The sequence below is a fragment of the Sciurus carolinensis genome, chromosome 1, assembly GCF_902686445.1.
Source record: "Sciurus carolinensis chromosome 1, mSciCar1.2, whole genome shotgun sequence".
In the NCBI taxonomy this organism is placed as follows: Eukaryota; Metazoa; Chordata; class Mammalia; order Rodentia; family Sciuridae; genus Sciurus; species Sciurus carolinensis.
The window spans coordinates 77,406,404-77,421,202 of NC_062213.1; positions in this window are offsets into that span (position 1 = coordinate 77,406,404).

The following is a 14,799-nucleotide window of genomic DNA, read 5'->3' on the forward strand; positions in this document are numbered from 1 at the left end:
ATTATTATTTGAGAATTCAGATCAGGAAAACAATTTTTCCTTTAAGGTTGAAGAATACAATTTGACAAGCACAATGTTCCACAATCTTACAGTAATATATCAAATTAAAATTTTCTGAAGCAATTTATACATACCTGGAAAAAGTTTTCAAGTTAATTTAATATTAGGTTGGTATAATTTACATAAAGTTTATATAAAAGTGATGATTAAATGTTAAAATGCATTATATATAGATACCTGGTATGCACAGATTTCTTTAAACCATAAACTTCATGTTCAAAATCAACTACTATTTTCACTCCATTTGTTGATTGTATAATAACCAGTGTTATATTTTAAAATGTATGTAATTCATTTTGTACTAAGCAAAATTCATGATTGACACACAGATGTTTTGTTTTAAAATCCTCAAAACACTAAGTATGAAAACTAGTTGAACATGCCTTTATTATTGTGGATTTTAAGCTATATATCTGTTTACACAGTGAATGAAGAGTATATCCAACCCACCTATGATCTCAGACTTTTTTATTATCAGGCAGTAGAGTCATGTTCCTTAAGTAATGAATTTCAATCAGCTATTAGGCTCACATTTCCCTTGTTAAGTATTTATTTTGTTTTACTAAAAATTAACAAGGAAATATTTTTATTTCAAAAGGTGGTTTTAAAAATCTTTTGAGATTGCACCGACCCTCCTGACCCCCACACTGAGGTCGGACGCCATTGCTGAGCCTGCCTACCTGCCCTCCTACTGCTGAGGGACACTGTGCACTTGCCTCTGTGCTGACTCAGCACACCCTCGCTGGAGCTTCCCAGCTTCTTTGGAGGCTGGTGCAGGCATTTTGAATTATTCCTGAGGGTGTGACCATCATCAGAAGGGTGACTCCCTTCCTGAGAAACCTATAGGAGACTGGAGGCCCTTTGACAGGACTCAGGATTCAAGAAGAAGAGGTATTGAGAGACTCGGGACAAACTCACAGCAGCTGGGTGAGTCTCTCCCACTGGGTGAGGCTCCCTGGACGGGTCAGTAGTCCAGGAATGCAGGGAACTTCGTGGAGTAGAGTTGCCCAGTGAGACTTCCCCGCTGGAGCTAAGAACCCAGACAACCGGGAGCCTTGAGGAGGACCGCTCAGCAAGAAGCTTCTGTGCAGAGCGAGGGTCCCAGGCCTCGGTAGTAGGTCCAGTCCCCAGGGAACATCACAGAGGAGGGCTGACCAGCAAGAGTCTCAATCATAGGGTAAGGCTCCCTGGCCCAGGAGCTAGGTCCAGATCCCTGGGAACATTGCAGAGGAGGGCTGCCCAGCACAGGCAGTAGTTCTGGACTGCATGGAACTTCTTGGAGGAGAGCTTCCCAGGGAGACATCCCCACCAGGTGAGTCTTCCCTGCTGGGTGAGGCTTTCCCGCCAGGGTGGTAGAAACAGAAACACATGTCCAGACCAGCCATGCCCCAACCCGCAGTCTAGTCCCCCTTTTGACTGGCCATCAGTCAACAAGTGGAGGTGCCTCTTCCCACCAGCAGGAAATATACCCCACCTGAAGGCCACCACCCCTAGAGGGGCAGTTTCCTTGTGTATCACTGCATTATCAAATTCCTCCAAGACTTCAGGCTACTGAAGGCTAGGAGGTGAGTTATTGGAAATCTGCAGGGACACTGTAAGCCAATAGAGGAAATCTGCAATATCTCAGAGTTTCACTACTAGAGGGATAGATACCTGACCAATATGAGAAAACGAGAGAAGAAAATGTCCCAAACAAACCTAGATGCTTCATCAATAAAATCCAATGACAGCATGGCAGAAGAAATGTCAGAAAGGGAGTTCAGAATGTACATAATTAAAATGATCAGAGAAGCAAACAATAGATGAAAGCACAAATGCAGGCTCTGAATGATGGCACTACTCAACAGTTAAAAGAGAAAATACAGGAAGAAAAAGAGCATTTCAATAAACAGAGATATTGAAAAAAACCAGACAGAAATCCTTGAAATGAAGGAAATAATAAACCAAATTAAAAACTCCATAGAAAGCATAACCAATAGGATAGAACAGCTGGAAGAAAGAACCTCAGACTTTGAAGACAAAATATTTAATCTTGAAAACAAAGTTAAATAAACAGAGAAGATGGTAAGAAATCATTAACAAAATCTAGAAGAATCTACATGAAAAGGCCAAATTTAAGAATTATTGGGATTGAGGAAGGCTTAAAGAAACAAACCAAAGGAATAAACAATCTATTCAATGAAATAATATCAGAAAATATCCCACATCTGAAGAATGAAATGGAAAATCAAGTACAAGAGGCTTATAGGACTCCAAATATACAAAATTAAAACACACCCACACCAAGGCACATTATAATGAAAATACCTAACATACAAAATAAAGACAGACTTTTAAAGGCTGCGAGAGAAAAGAACCAAATTACATTCAGGGAGAAACCAATACGGATATCAGCAGATTTTTTAATCCAGACCCTAAAAGCTAGAAGAGCCTGGAACAACATTTTTCAAGCCCTGAAAGAAAATGGATGCCAATCAAGAATCTTACATCCAGCAAAACTTACCTTCATATTTGACGATGAAATAAAATACTTCCATGATAAACAAAAGCTAAAGGTATTTACAAAAAGAAAGCCTACATTACAGAACATTCTCAGCAAAATATTCCATGAGGAAGAGATGAAATATAACGATGTAAATCAGCAAAGGGAGGAACTACCCTAAAGGAATAGCCAAATAAAGGAGAAACCAAGTCGTGTCCAAAAACAAAAATGAGCCAAATGACCGGGAATACAAATCATATCTCAATAATAATCCTGAATGTTAATGACTTGAACTCATCAATCAAAAGACATAGACTGACAGATTGGATTAAAAAGAAAAATCCAACAATATGCTGCCTGCAAGAGACTGATCTCATAGAAAGAGATACCCATAGACTAAAGGTGAAAGGATGGGAAAAACATACCATGCACATGGACTCAGCAAAAAAGCCAGAGTATCCACCTTATATCAGATACTGTGGACTTCAAGCCAAAGTTAGTCAGAAGGGACAAAGAAGGACATTACATACTGCTTAAGGGAAACATAAATCAGCAACACATTATAATCATAAATATCTATGCCCCAAACAGTGGCTCATCCATGTATATCAAACAAATCCTTCTCAATTCCAGAAATCAAATAGACCACAACACAATAATGCTATTGTATGATGAATGGATAACAGAAGACATCACGAGGGAAATAAAAAAATTCTTAGAGGTAAACGAGAACAAAGACACATCATATCAAAATCTCTGGGAGACTATGAAAGCAGTACTTAGAGGAGAATTTATTTCATGGAGCGTATTCAATAAAAGAAGAAAAAATCAACAAATAAATGACTAAGACTACAGCTCAAAGCCCTAGAAAAAGAAGAACAGAGCAACACCAAAAGTAGTAAAAGACAGGAAATAGTTAAACTCAGAGCTGAAATCAATGAAATTGAAACAAAAGAAACAATAGAAAAATTTGACAAAATAAAAAGTTGGTTCTTTGAAAAAATAAACAAAATTGATAAACCCATAGCAACACTAACAAAGAGAAGGAGAGAAAAAACTTAAATTACTAAAATTCGGAATGAACAAGGAAATATCACAATAGACACGAGTGAAATACAAAACATAATTAGAAGCTATTTTGAAAATCTATAACAAAATAGAAAATCTAGAAGACACCAACAGGTTTCTAGAGACATATGAATTACCTAAACTGAACGAGGAGGACATACACAATTTAAATAGATCAATTTCAAGTAATGAAATAGATGAAGTCATCAAAAGCCTACCAACAAAGAAAAGTCCGAGACCAGATGGGTTCTCAGCTGAGTTCTACAAAACCTTTAAAGAAGAGCTCATTCCAATACTCCTCAAAGTATTCCATGAAATAGAAGAGTAGGGAACCCTCCCAAACTCGTTCTATGAAGCCAATATCACCCTGATACCTAAACCACACAGAGACACATCGAGGAAAAAAAATTTCAGACCAATATCCTTAATGAACCTTGATGCAAAAATTCTCAACAAAATTTTAGCAAATTGCATCCAAAAATATATTAAAAAGATAGTGCACCACAATCAAGTGTGTTTTATCCCAGGGATGCAAGGTTGGTTCAACATTTGGAAATCAATAAGTGTCATTCACTATATCAACAGACTTAAAGTTAAGAATCACATGATTATTTTGATAGATGCAGAAAAAGCATTTGATAAAATACGGCATCCCTTCATGCTCAAAACACTAGAAAAAATAGGGATAGTGGAAATATTCCTTAGCATTGTAAAAGCCATCTATGCTAAGCCCATGGCTAATATCATTCTAAATGGTGAAAAACTGAAAGCATTCCCCCTAAAAACTAGAACAAGGCAGGGATGCGCTCTTTCACCACTTCTATTCAACATTGTCCTTGAAACTCCAGCCAGAGCAATTAGACAGACCAAAGAAATTAAAGGGATATGAATAGGAAAAGAAGAACTCAAACTATCCCTATTTGTTGATGACATGATTATATATTTAGAGGAACCAGGAAATTCCACCAGAAAAGTTCTAGAACTAATAAATGAATTCAGTAAAGTAGCAGGTTACAAGATGAATGCTCATAACTCTAATGCATTTTTATACAGGAAAACTACCCCATTCACAATAGCATCGAAAAAAATAAAATACTTGGGAATCAATCTCACAAAAGAGGTGAAAGATCTCTACAATGAGAACTACAGAACACTAAAGATAGAAATTAAAGAAAACCTTAGAAGATGGAAAGACCTCTCATGTTCCTAGATAAGCAGAATTAATATTGACAAAATGGCCAGACTACCAAAAGTGGTATACAAATTCAATGCAATTTCAATTAAAATCCCAATGACGTACCTTACAGAAATAGAGCAAGCAATCATGAAATTCATCTGGAAGAATAAAAAACCCAGAATAGCTAAAGCAATCCTTAGCAGGAAGAGTGAAGCAAGGGGTATCGCAATACCAGAACTTCAACTCTATTACAAAGCAATAGTAACAAAAACAGCATGGTATTGGTACCAAAATAGACAGGTAGATCAATGGTACAGAATAGAGGACACGGACACAAACCCAAATAAATACAATTTTCTCATACTAGACTAAGGTGCCAAAAATATGCAATGGAGAAAAGATAACCTCTTCAATAAATGGTGCTGGGAAAACTGGAAATTCTTATGCAGCAGAATGAAACTAAACCCCTATCTCTCACCCTGCACAAAACTCAACTCAAAATGGATCAAGGATTTCAGAATCAGACCAGAGACCCTGCATCTTATAGAAGAAAAAGTCAGCTTAGGATCAGACTTCCTTAACAGGACTCCCATAGCACAAGAAATAAAAGCAAGAATCAATAACTGGGATATATTAAAACTAAAAAGCTTTTTTTCAGCAAAGGAAACCATCAGCAATGTGAAGAGAGAGCCTACAGAGTAGGAGAAAATCATTGCCACTCATACTTCAGATAGAGCACTAATTTCCAGAATATACAAAGAACTCAAAAAACTCTACACCAAGAATACAAATAACTCAATCAACAAATGGGCTAAGGATATGAACAGACACTTCACAGAAGAAGATCCACAAGCAATCAACAGATATATGAAAAAATGTTCAACCTCTCTAGTAATAAGAGAAATGCAAATCAAAACTACCCTAAGAGTTCATCTCACTCCAATTAGAATGGCAATCATCAAGAACACAAGCAACAACAGGTGTTGGGGAGGATGTGTGGAAAAAGGTACACTCATATATTGCTGATAGGGCTGCAAATTAGTGCAGCCCTGGAAAGCAGTGTGGAGATCCCTTTGAAAACTTGAAATGGAACCACCATTTGACCCAGCTATCCCACTCCTTGGCCTATACCCAAAGGACTTAAAATCAGCATATTACAGAAATACAGCCACATCAATGTTCATAGCTGCTCAATTCACAATAGCCAGATTGTGGAACCAACCTAGATGCCCCTCAATTGACAAATGGATAAAGAAACTGTGGTATATATATACTCAGTCATAAAGAATAATAAAATTATGGCATATGCAGGCAAATGGATGAAATTGGAGAATATCATGCTAAGTGAGATAAGGCAATCTCAAATAACCAAAGGATGAATGATCTCACTGATAAGCAGATGATGACACATAATGGGGGATGTAAGGGGGGCAAGAATGGGGGAAGGAGGTACTGTATAGAGGGAAAAGAGGGATAGGAGGGGTGGGGTGGAAGAAAAAAAAAATAACAGAGAAACAAAAACTATTACCCTAGGTAAATGTATGATTTCACAAATGGTATCCCTCTACTTCAAGTACAGAGAAACATGATGTATCCCATTTGTTTACAATAAAAATAAATTAAAAAGATCTTTTGAGACAAGGACTATGTAAGTGGGAGTATGAAAAATGGTGGAATGAGACAGACATCATTACCCTATGTACATGTATGATTACACAAATGGTATGAATCTACATTGTGCACAACCATAGAAATGAAATGATGTGACCCATTTGTGTACCATGAATCAAAATGCAGTCTGTTAAAAGTTAAAAAAAAAAAAAAACTAAAAAAATCTTGATAAATCATGTATCAATCTTTTTTCTTTCATTAACAGATCATGGAGTAATGGAATCATATATAAATACACATAGACAGACAGACCCCGGCTCATAATGGTTTAACTTGAGTTTGTTTACTTTATGATAGTACAAAACCAATATGCATTTAGTATAAACTATACTTCAAATTTTGAATTTGGATCCTTTCCCAAGCTACCACGGTGTGGTGTCATCTTTCTTGTGATATTGGGCAGCAGTAGCCAACAACAACTCCTAGTCAGCCATGACCCTGAGGGTGAGCAACTGACACTCTATAGCATGCTGTGCTGCTCAGCTATGACGTTCAGTAGGTTAGGAGTTTTAGATGCATTTTTTAATGATGTTTTGAATTTATGATGGGTTTATCAAGAGGCAATCCATCACAAGTGAGGAGTGTGCATGTGTGCATTGGGCGTGCGCATGTGTGTGTGTGTGTGTGTGTGTGTGTGTGTGTGTGTGTGTCCTGACAGCCTAGATGTTGACTGACCTATTGTCTTTGTCCCTTATCCCCTGCTACTATTCATCTTTGCTTCTTGTTTAATCTAACATACAAGTAGGAAAAGGAACCAGACATCCAGAGTCAAAAAAAGAATAGTCTAGGCAAAGAAAACAGCAAATGCAAAAGCCTCATGGGTGAAAAAGGTCTTTTGTTTAAAAAAGTGATTGGAGGTCAGCGTGAACAAGAGGTGAAAGGATATGAGAGGAACTGGACAGGAAGTAACAGCCGAATCAGTAAGGGCATCATAGACCAATGGAAAGTAAACTTTGGCCGTTTTTTTTTTCCTTAAAAACCAGTGGAAAGTCACCAAATGGCTTTTGGTGGAGAAGTAACATGATCTGACTTGCTTCTTACAAAGAGGATCTATGTAGAGAGGGCCTCAGGGAACCAAGACAGGAACTTCAGGAGTCAGGGGTAACTTGCACTGATGAAGCACAAAAAGGAGTCTGCAGTCAAGTGGAACATGAGAGCCCTTGTCAATCTGGATGTGGCAGAAGTGGAGTTTGGAGAGAAAGAGAGAAACCAAAGACTACCACAAAATTTCTGGCTGGATGAACTTGATTGGTCATGTCATTTGCTAATAGAAGGCAGGCAACTTGAAAGGAACAGACAGGGTGATAGAGAACTTGAGTTTCACTTAGTCTATTACTTCTGTAAGTCATTCAGATATAAATATCAGATAACCCATTAGCTATGAGTGTTTAAAATAGGTATATTGGAAAGAGTATTAATATAATTTAGAAAAACTGTTTTAGTCCTGGTTATACGAAATAGGTAGGTAGATACATTGATATGAATTAATTGCAGTTAAATGATACTTTATTTTAAAGAAACATAAGTCCCCTGACAAATTTTCTTATGTATTTATATATAAAGTACAGAGCCACAAATTCTAATCCAAGATTTCAGTATGGTTTTATGGATCTGGGGCCGTAGCTTGTGATAGTGCATTTGCCTAGCCTGCATGAGACCCTAGGTTCAATCCTCAGCTACAACACACACACATACACACAAAACACAAACAAAAGGTTATGAAGTAGTATCCTTCATTTAATCTTCATCAGATAAAATACTCAAAAAGAACATGAGCTAATAGGAGCTTTTCAGATACAGATTTTAAAAACATAATGCATCTCACTAGATTTAACCAGCCGGAACAGGTTAGGATTTTAATTGTACTCTTTGCCTGTCGCTTTGTCTGTTATCTATCATTCTTGGTATCTTGAAATAACTCAGGGAAGAAATGAGACAACTCTCTTCGGTATTGTTATAAATAATAGCTGTTTTGCAAGAACATTCATTTTTGACAGCTGTTAATTTTTCTGGAAGATCCTTTAACTTCAAAAAAAAAAAAACCTACACAGTATTCACTCTTGTTTTAGAGAGAATTAAATATGACAACTGACATATTAAAATTTTCCCATGACTGGACTTTAAATTTGAATAATTAAATGAATTATTTATTCTGAAATAACAGTTTGAAAGTCAAAAACAAAAGATAGATGAATTCAATGCAATCATTTTTTCAATGATAACTCTAAATTGTCAGTGTCCTTTGGTTTCTTGACAGTTTAATTTTATGCTAACATTTAATTTTATGCTAACTTCACATTATCAGAACATACACTAATGATGAAAAATTGGACACTGATACACTTGAAGAGGGTGGGGACAATCTGTAGAAATCATGAAGCTTGTTCAAATAAACTTGGAGGTAACACCACAGAGAAGAGGAAATCAATTGATTTTCTCTTTGAAGGTAGTGCTACAACAGCAATAACTTTCATTAATATGTAGTAAAATTCACATCTTAAGTATAAGCATATACTATTTAAAGATAAAGCAGCTGCACAAAAGGTTACATAAACTGAAAATAGAATACAAATCAGTACATATGAAATTATACATAAGATATATGTGTTAGTTACATATAATATATGCCACTCATAATAATTCTTTCATTTAAAAAACTTATTTATTAAGAGTTTCCTTTATGCTGGGCACACAAGTAGACAGTGTGTAAAACAATAAGAAAGAGAAATAAAGACAGACAGACAGGGAGACAGAATCCCTACCCTTAAGGAGATTAAAATCTTGCAGATGAAGACAGACAAACATCAAGTAACCACCATGTAATATGATAAAGAATTAGAAATAAAGTAGGAGACCAGATAATGGCAAAGACTGCTAGTTTCAGTTTGAAGACTGATCTGAAAATAACTCCAGGGTGGAAACCCAGAGAAAGTCTGATTCATGTGCAGCAATCTCATTGCAGATGTCTTCTGTCAGTGAGTCCTGCCCTGTTCGCCCACTCAGCCCTCCCAACTCCACTTCACCCACTGGCACTGACTGTGGGTGGTTTGGTGCCCATCCTGATTTTTACTATCTTTTTTCCCTTCATTCCTCTTCATTTCCCTCTCAGTCTAGAAAAGATTGATTTTGGTAGTCTCTGTCCAATCATCCCAAGATTTAAATCCAGCATCATTGCAAATCACAAGTTCCTACATGCAACCAGTTTACTTTTGGTCCTCCTGAAATTGACTGTACTTTAACATTGCAACTCTGTATGTCTCTGCTGAGAAACAGTTGATTTTACAGGATAACCTGGCTTCTTTTGTAAGTTCATTTTTACATATAAAAACTACTACTATCCTTACACAAACACACTGAAAGAAACTTTAATCAGAAATTTCTCTCACACACGTACACATATATACAACGATTCTGATCCTAACCCACTAAAAGTAAACAAGAGAAACATGAAAGAAAAGCAAATTCTACATAATGAAAAGCTTCAACCTAATGTAAAGGTTTAGGGCCTACTTCACAGAGATATGAACAGAAACAATACAATGTGCTTGTTAAGTTGATTTATTTCTTTCTCCTGTTCATGGAACAACTGAGGTCTGCGAGGTTGTGTTTGAGGCCACCAAAGTTCAGGTACAAAGTGAATTCTAAGGTAGTGACAACAAACAGGATTTCTGAAGGCTTTGGGTCAACACATCACAGGAAGGCAGGCCCTTCTATAGTTACTTTTTTTAAAAAAATATTTTGTTTCAGTTGTAGGTGGACACGATGCCTTTATTTTATTTTTATGTGGTGCTGAGGATCAAACTCAAGGCCTCATGCATGCTCGGCGAGCACTTTACCACTGAGCCATAACCCCAGCCCTGCTAGTTACTTTTTAAAAACCACTTTATTGAGGTATAATCCCATATAGGACAAGCTGTATCCATTTAAAATATAAAGTTTCATGACTTTTGAAAATGTATTCTCCCTGAAAACTCCACCTAAATCAAATCAGAACATTCTCATCTGCCTCAAATCCTCCCTCATGCCCCTTTGAAATTCTTCTCTTTCTTGGTCCCTAGTAACAAGCTGGTCTGCCTATTATCACTGTATACATTTCATTTTCCAGAGTTTAGTATAATAGAATCATATAGTGCATACTATTTTATATTTGCCTTCTCATTCAGCAGGATGGTTTTGAGATTTCTCCATGTCATTGCTGGATCAGTGACCTATTCTATGGTATGGCCATACTGACTTTGTTTATCCATCCACTGATGATGAACATTTGTTTCCAGTTTTTCACTATCACAAATAAAGTTGCTATAAACATTTGTATACAAGTCTGTATGTAGACCTAAATATTATTTCTCTTGAACAAATACACAGGAATGAAAATGCTGGGGCATATCATAGATATATGTTTAATTTCAAGGAATTAACCAATTGTTTTCAAAATGGGTGTAGCATTTTTCATTCCTACATTGTTTTGGAGTTCCAGTTGTACCACATCATCACTTACATTTGGTATTGTCAGTCTTTTTAAATTCTGTCCATTCTACTGGTTGGTGACACCTCATTTATATTCCCTGTTAAGTAAAGTTCCACTCTCTCTTCCTTTTTATATTCATCTGTCCTTCCCAGTTACCTTACCTACAAAGCCAAGGTCCAGATAAGGCATGCATGAAGAAAGTAACACTACTGATGAGACTGAGCCAGCTCTCACAATTGTGCATAACCACATCCCTGTAACAAATTCCTTCATATGTATTATATATCATGTATTTTATATAATATATATAACACTCAATATTATACAATTTAATGTATAAATACATTATATCAACTATATCTTAGTGACTCTGCTTCTCTGACAACTCTAATTAAAGTACTACTTAATAAAAAAAGGAATTACATCTCTATAAAATATAATTCAAAAGTAGTAGAAGACAGGAAATAGTTAAACTCAGAGCTGAAATCAACGAAATTGAAACAAAAGAAACAATACAAAAAATTGACAAAATAAATAGTTGGTTCTTTGAAAAAATAAACAAAATTGATAAACCTTTAGCCACACTAACAAAGAGAAGATGAGAGAAAACCCAAATCACTAAAATTCGGAATGAACAAGGAAATATCACAACAGACATGACTGAAATACAAAACATAATTAGAAGCTATTTTGAAAATCTATACTCCAACAAAATAGAAAATTTTGAAGACATCAACAAGTTTCTAGAGACATATGAATTGTCTAAACTGAACGAGGAGGACATACACAATTTAAATAGACCAATTTCAAATAATGAAATAGATGAAGTCATCAAAAGCCTACCAACAAAGAAAAGTCCAGGAACAGATGGGTTCTCAGCCGAGTTCTACAAAACCTTTAAAGAAGAGCTCATTCCAATACTTCTCAAAGTATTCCATAAAATAGAAGAGGAGGGAACCCTCTTAAACTCATTCTATGAAACCAATATCACCCTGATACCTAAACCAGACAGAGACACATCGAGGAAAGAAAATTTCAGACCAATATCCTTAATGAACATCAATGCAAAAATTCTCAACAAAATTTTAGCAAATTGCATACAAAAACATATTAAAAAGATAGTGCACCATGATCAAGTGGGTTTCATCCCAGGGATGCAAGGTTGGTTCAACATCAGGAAATCAATAAATGTGATTCACCATATCAACAGACTTAAAGTCAAGAATCACATGATTATTTCGATAGATGCAGAAAAAGCATTTGATAAAATACAGCACCCCTTCATGCTCAAAACACTAGAAAAAATAGGGATAGTGGGAACGTTCCTTAACATTGTAAAGGCCATCTATGCTAAACCCATGGCTAATATCATTCTAAATGGTGAAAAACTGAAAGCATTCCCCCTAAAAACTGGAACAAGGCAGGGATGCCCTCTTTCACCACTTCTTTTCAATATCGTCCTTGAAACTCTAGCTAGAGCAATTAGACAGACCAAAAAATTAAAGGGATACGAATAGGAAAAGAAGAACACAAACTATCACTGTTTGCTGATGATATGATTATATACTTAGAGGAACCAGGAAATTTCACCAGAAAACTTTTAGAACTCATAAGTGAATTCAGTAAAGTAGTAGGATATAAGATCAATGTGCATAAATCTAAGGCATTTTTATACATAAGTGATGAATCTTCAGAAAGAGAAATTAGGAAAACTACCCCATTCACAATAGCATCGAAAAAAATAAAATACTTGGGAATCAATCTCACAAAAGAGGTGAAAGACCTCTACAGTGAGAACTACAGAACACTAAAGAAAGAAATTAAAGAAAACCTCAGAAGATGGAAAGATCTCCCATGTTCTTGGAAAGGAAGAATTAATATTGTCAAAATGGCCATACTACCAAAAGTGCTATACAGATTCAATGCAATTCCAATTAAAATCCCAATGATGTACCTTACAGAAATAGAGCAAGAAATTATGAAATTCATCTGGAAGAATAAAAAACCCAGAATAGCTAAAGCAATCCTCAGTAGAAAGAGTGAAGCAGGGGATATCGCAATACCAGATCTTCAACTCTACTACAAAGCAATAGTAACAAAAATGGCATGGTATTGGTACCAAAATAGAAAGGTGGATCAATGGTACAGAATAGAGGACACGGACACAAACCCAAATAAATACAATTTTCTCATACTAGACAAAGGGGCCAAAAATATGCAATGGAGAAAAGATAGCCTCTTCAACAAATGGTGCTGGGAGAATTGGAAATCCATATGCAACAGAATGAAACTAAACCCATATCTCTCACCATGCACAAAACTAAACTCAAAACGGATTAAGGACCTCGGAATCAGACCAGAGACCTTGCATATTATAGAAGAAAAAGTAGGTCCAGAGCTTCAACATGTCGGCTTAGGACCAGACTTCCTCAACAGGGCTCCCATAACACAAGAAATAAAAGCAAGAATCAATAACTGGGATAGATTCAAACTAAAAAGCTTTCTCTCAGCAAAGGAAACTATCAGCAATGCAAAGAAAGAGCCTACAGAGTGGGAGAAAATCTTTGCCAATCATACTTCAGATAGAGCACTAATCTCCAGAATCTATAAAGAACTCATAAAACTCTACACCAAGAATACAAATAATCCAATCGACAAATGGGCTAAGGAAATGAACAGACACTTCACAGAAGAAGATCTACAAGCAATCAACAAACATATGGAAAAATGTTCAACATCTCTAGTAATAAGAGAAATGCAAATGAAAACCACCCTAAGATTCCATCTCACCCCAATTAGAATGGCGATTATCAAGAATACAAGCAACAACAGGTGTTGGCGAGGATGTGGGGAGAAAGGTACACTCATACATTGCTGGTGGGGCTGCAAATTAGTGCAGCCACTCTGGAAAGCAGTGTGGAGACTCCTTAGAAAACTTGGAATGGAACCACCATTTGACCCAGCTATACCACTCCTTGGCCTATACCCAAAGGACTTAAAATCAGCATACTCCAGAGATACAGCCACATCAATGTTCATAGCTGCTCAATTCACAATAGCCAGATTGTGGAACCAACCTAGATATCCTTCAATTGATGAATGGATAAAGAAACTGTGGTATATATATACAATGGAATATTACTCAGCCATAAAGAATGATAAAATTATGGCATTTGCAGGCAAATGGATGAAATTGGAGAATATCATGCTAAGTGAGATAAGCCAATCTCAAAAAACCAAAGGACGAATGATATTGCTAATAAGTGGATGATGACACATAATGGGGGGTGGAAGGGGTTAGTGTTAGGGTTAGAGTTAGGGTTAGGGAGGGGGCAAGAATGGAGGAAGGAAGGACTGTATAGAGGGAAAAGAGGGGTGGGAGGGGTGGGGGGAAAGGGAAAAAATAACAGAATGAATCAAACAGCATTACCCTATGTAAATTTATGATTACACAAATGGTATGCCTTTACGCCATGTACAAACAGAGTATCAACATGTATCCCATTTGTTTACAATAAAATAAAAATAAAAATAAATAAAAAAGAATAAAATAAAATATAATTTCAAATAAGAGTTTGTGATTCTTTTGGCTCAAAAACGTTTTTGCCAATGTCTGTGTATAAAACATAATGACTTTTCATTTGTAATACTAAGAATCTATTTTAAAACACACTTTCATTAGAGCGGTTTCTAGTCCTGTGTGTGAAGTCGATCTTGAAGCCTTTTCTGTACAGGGAGATGCTGACTCAGCATTACCATTATCTGGCCAGTTGACTTTGATATTTGATTGCTTGTTCTAATGACCTGATCAATTTTAACAGTTAAGGTAACATTTTAGACGTAGAATTGCTGATCCTGAGACATGAGCCCCCT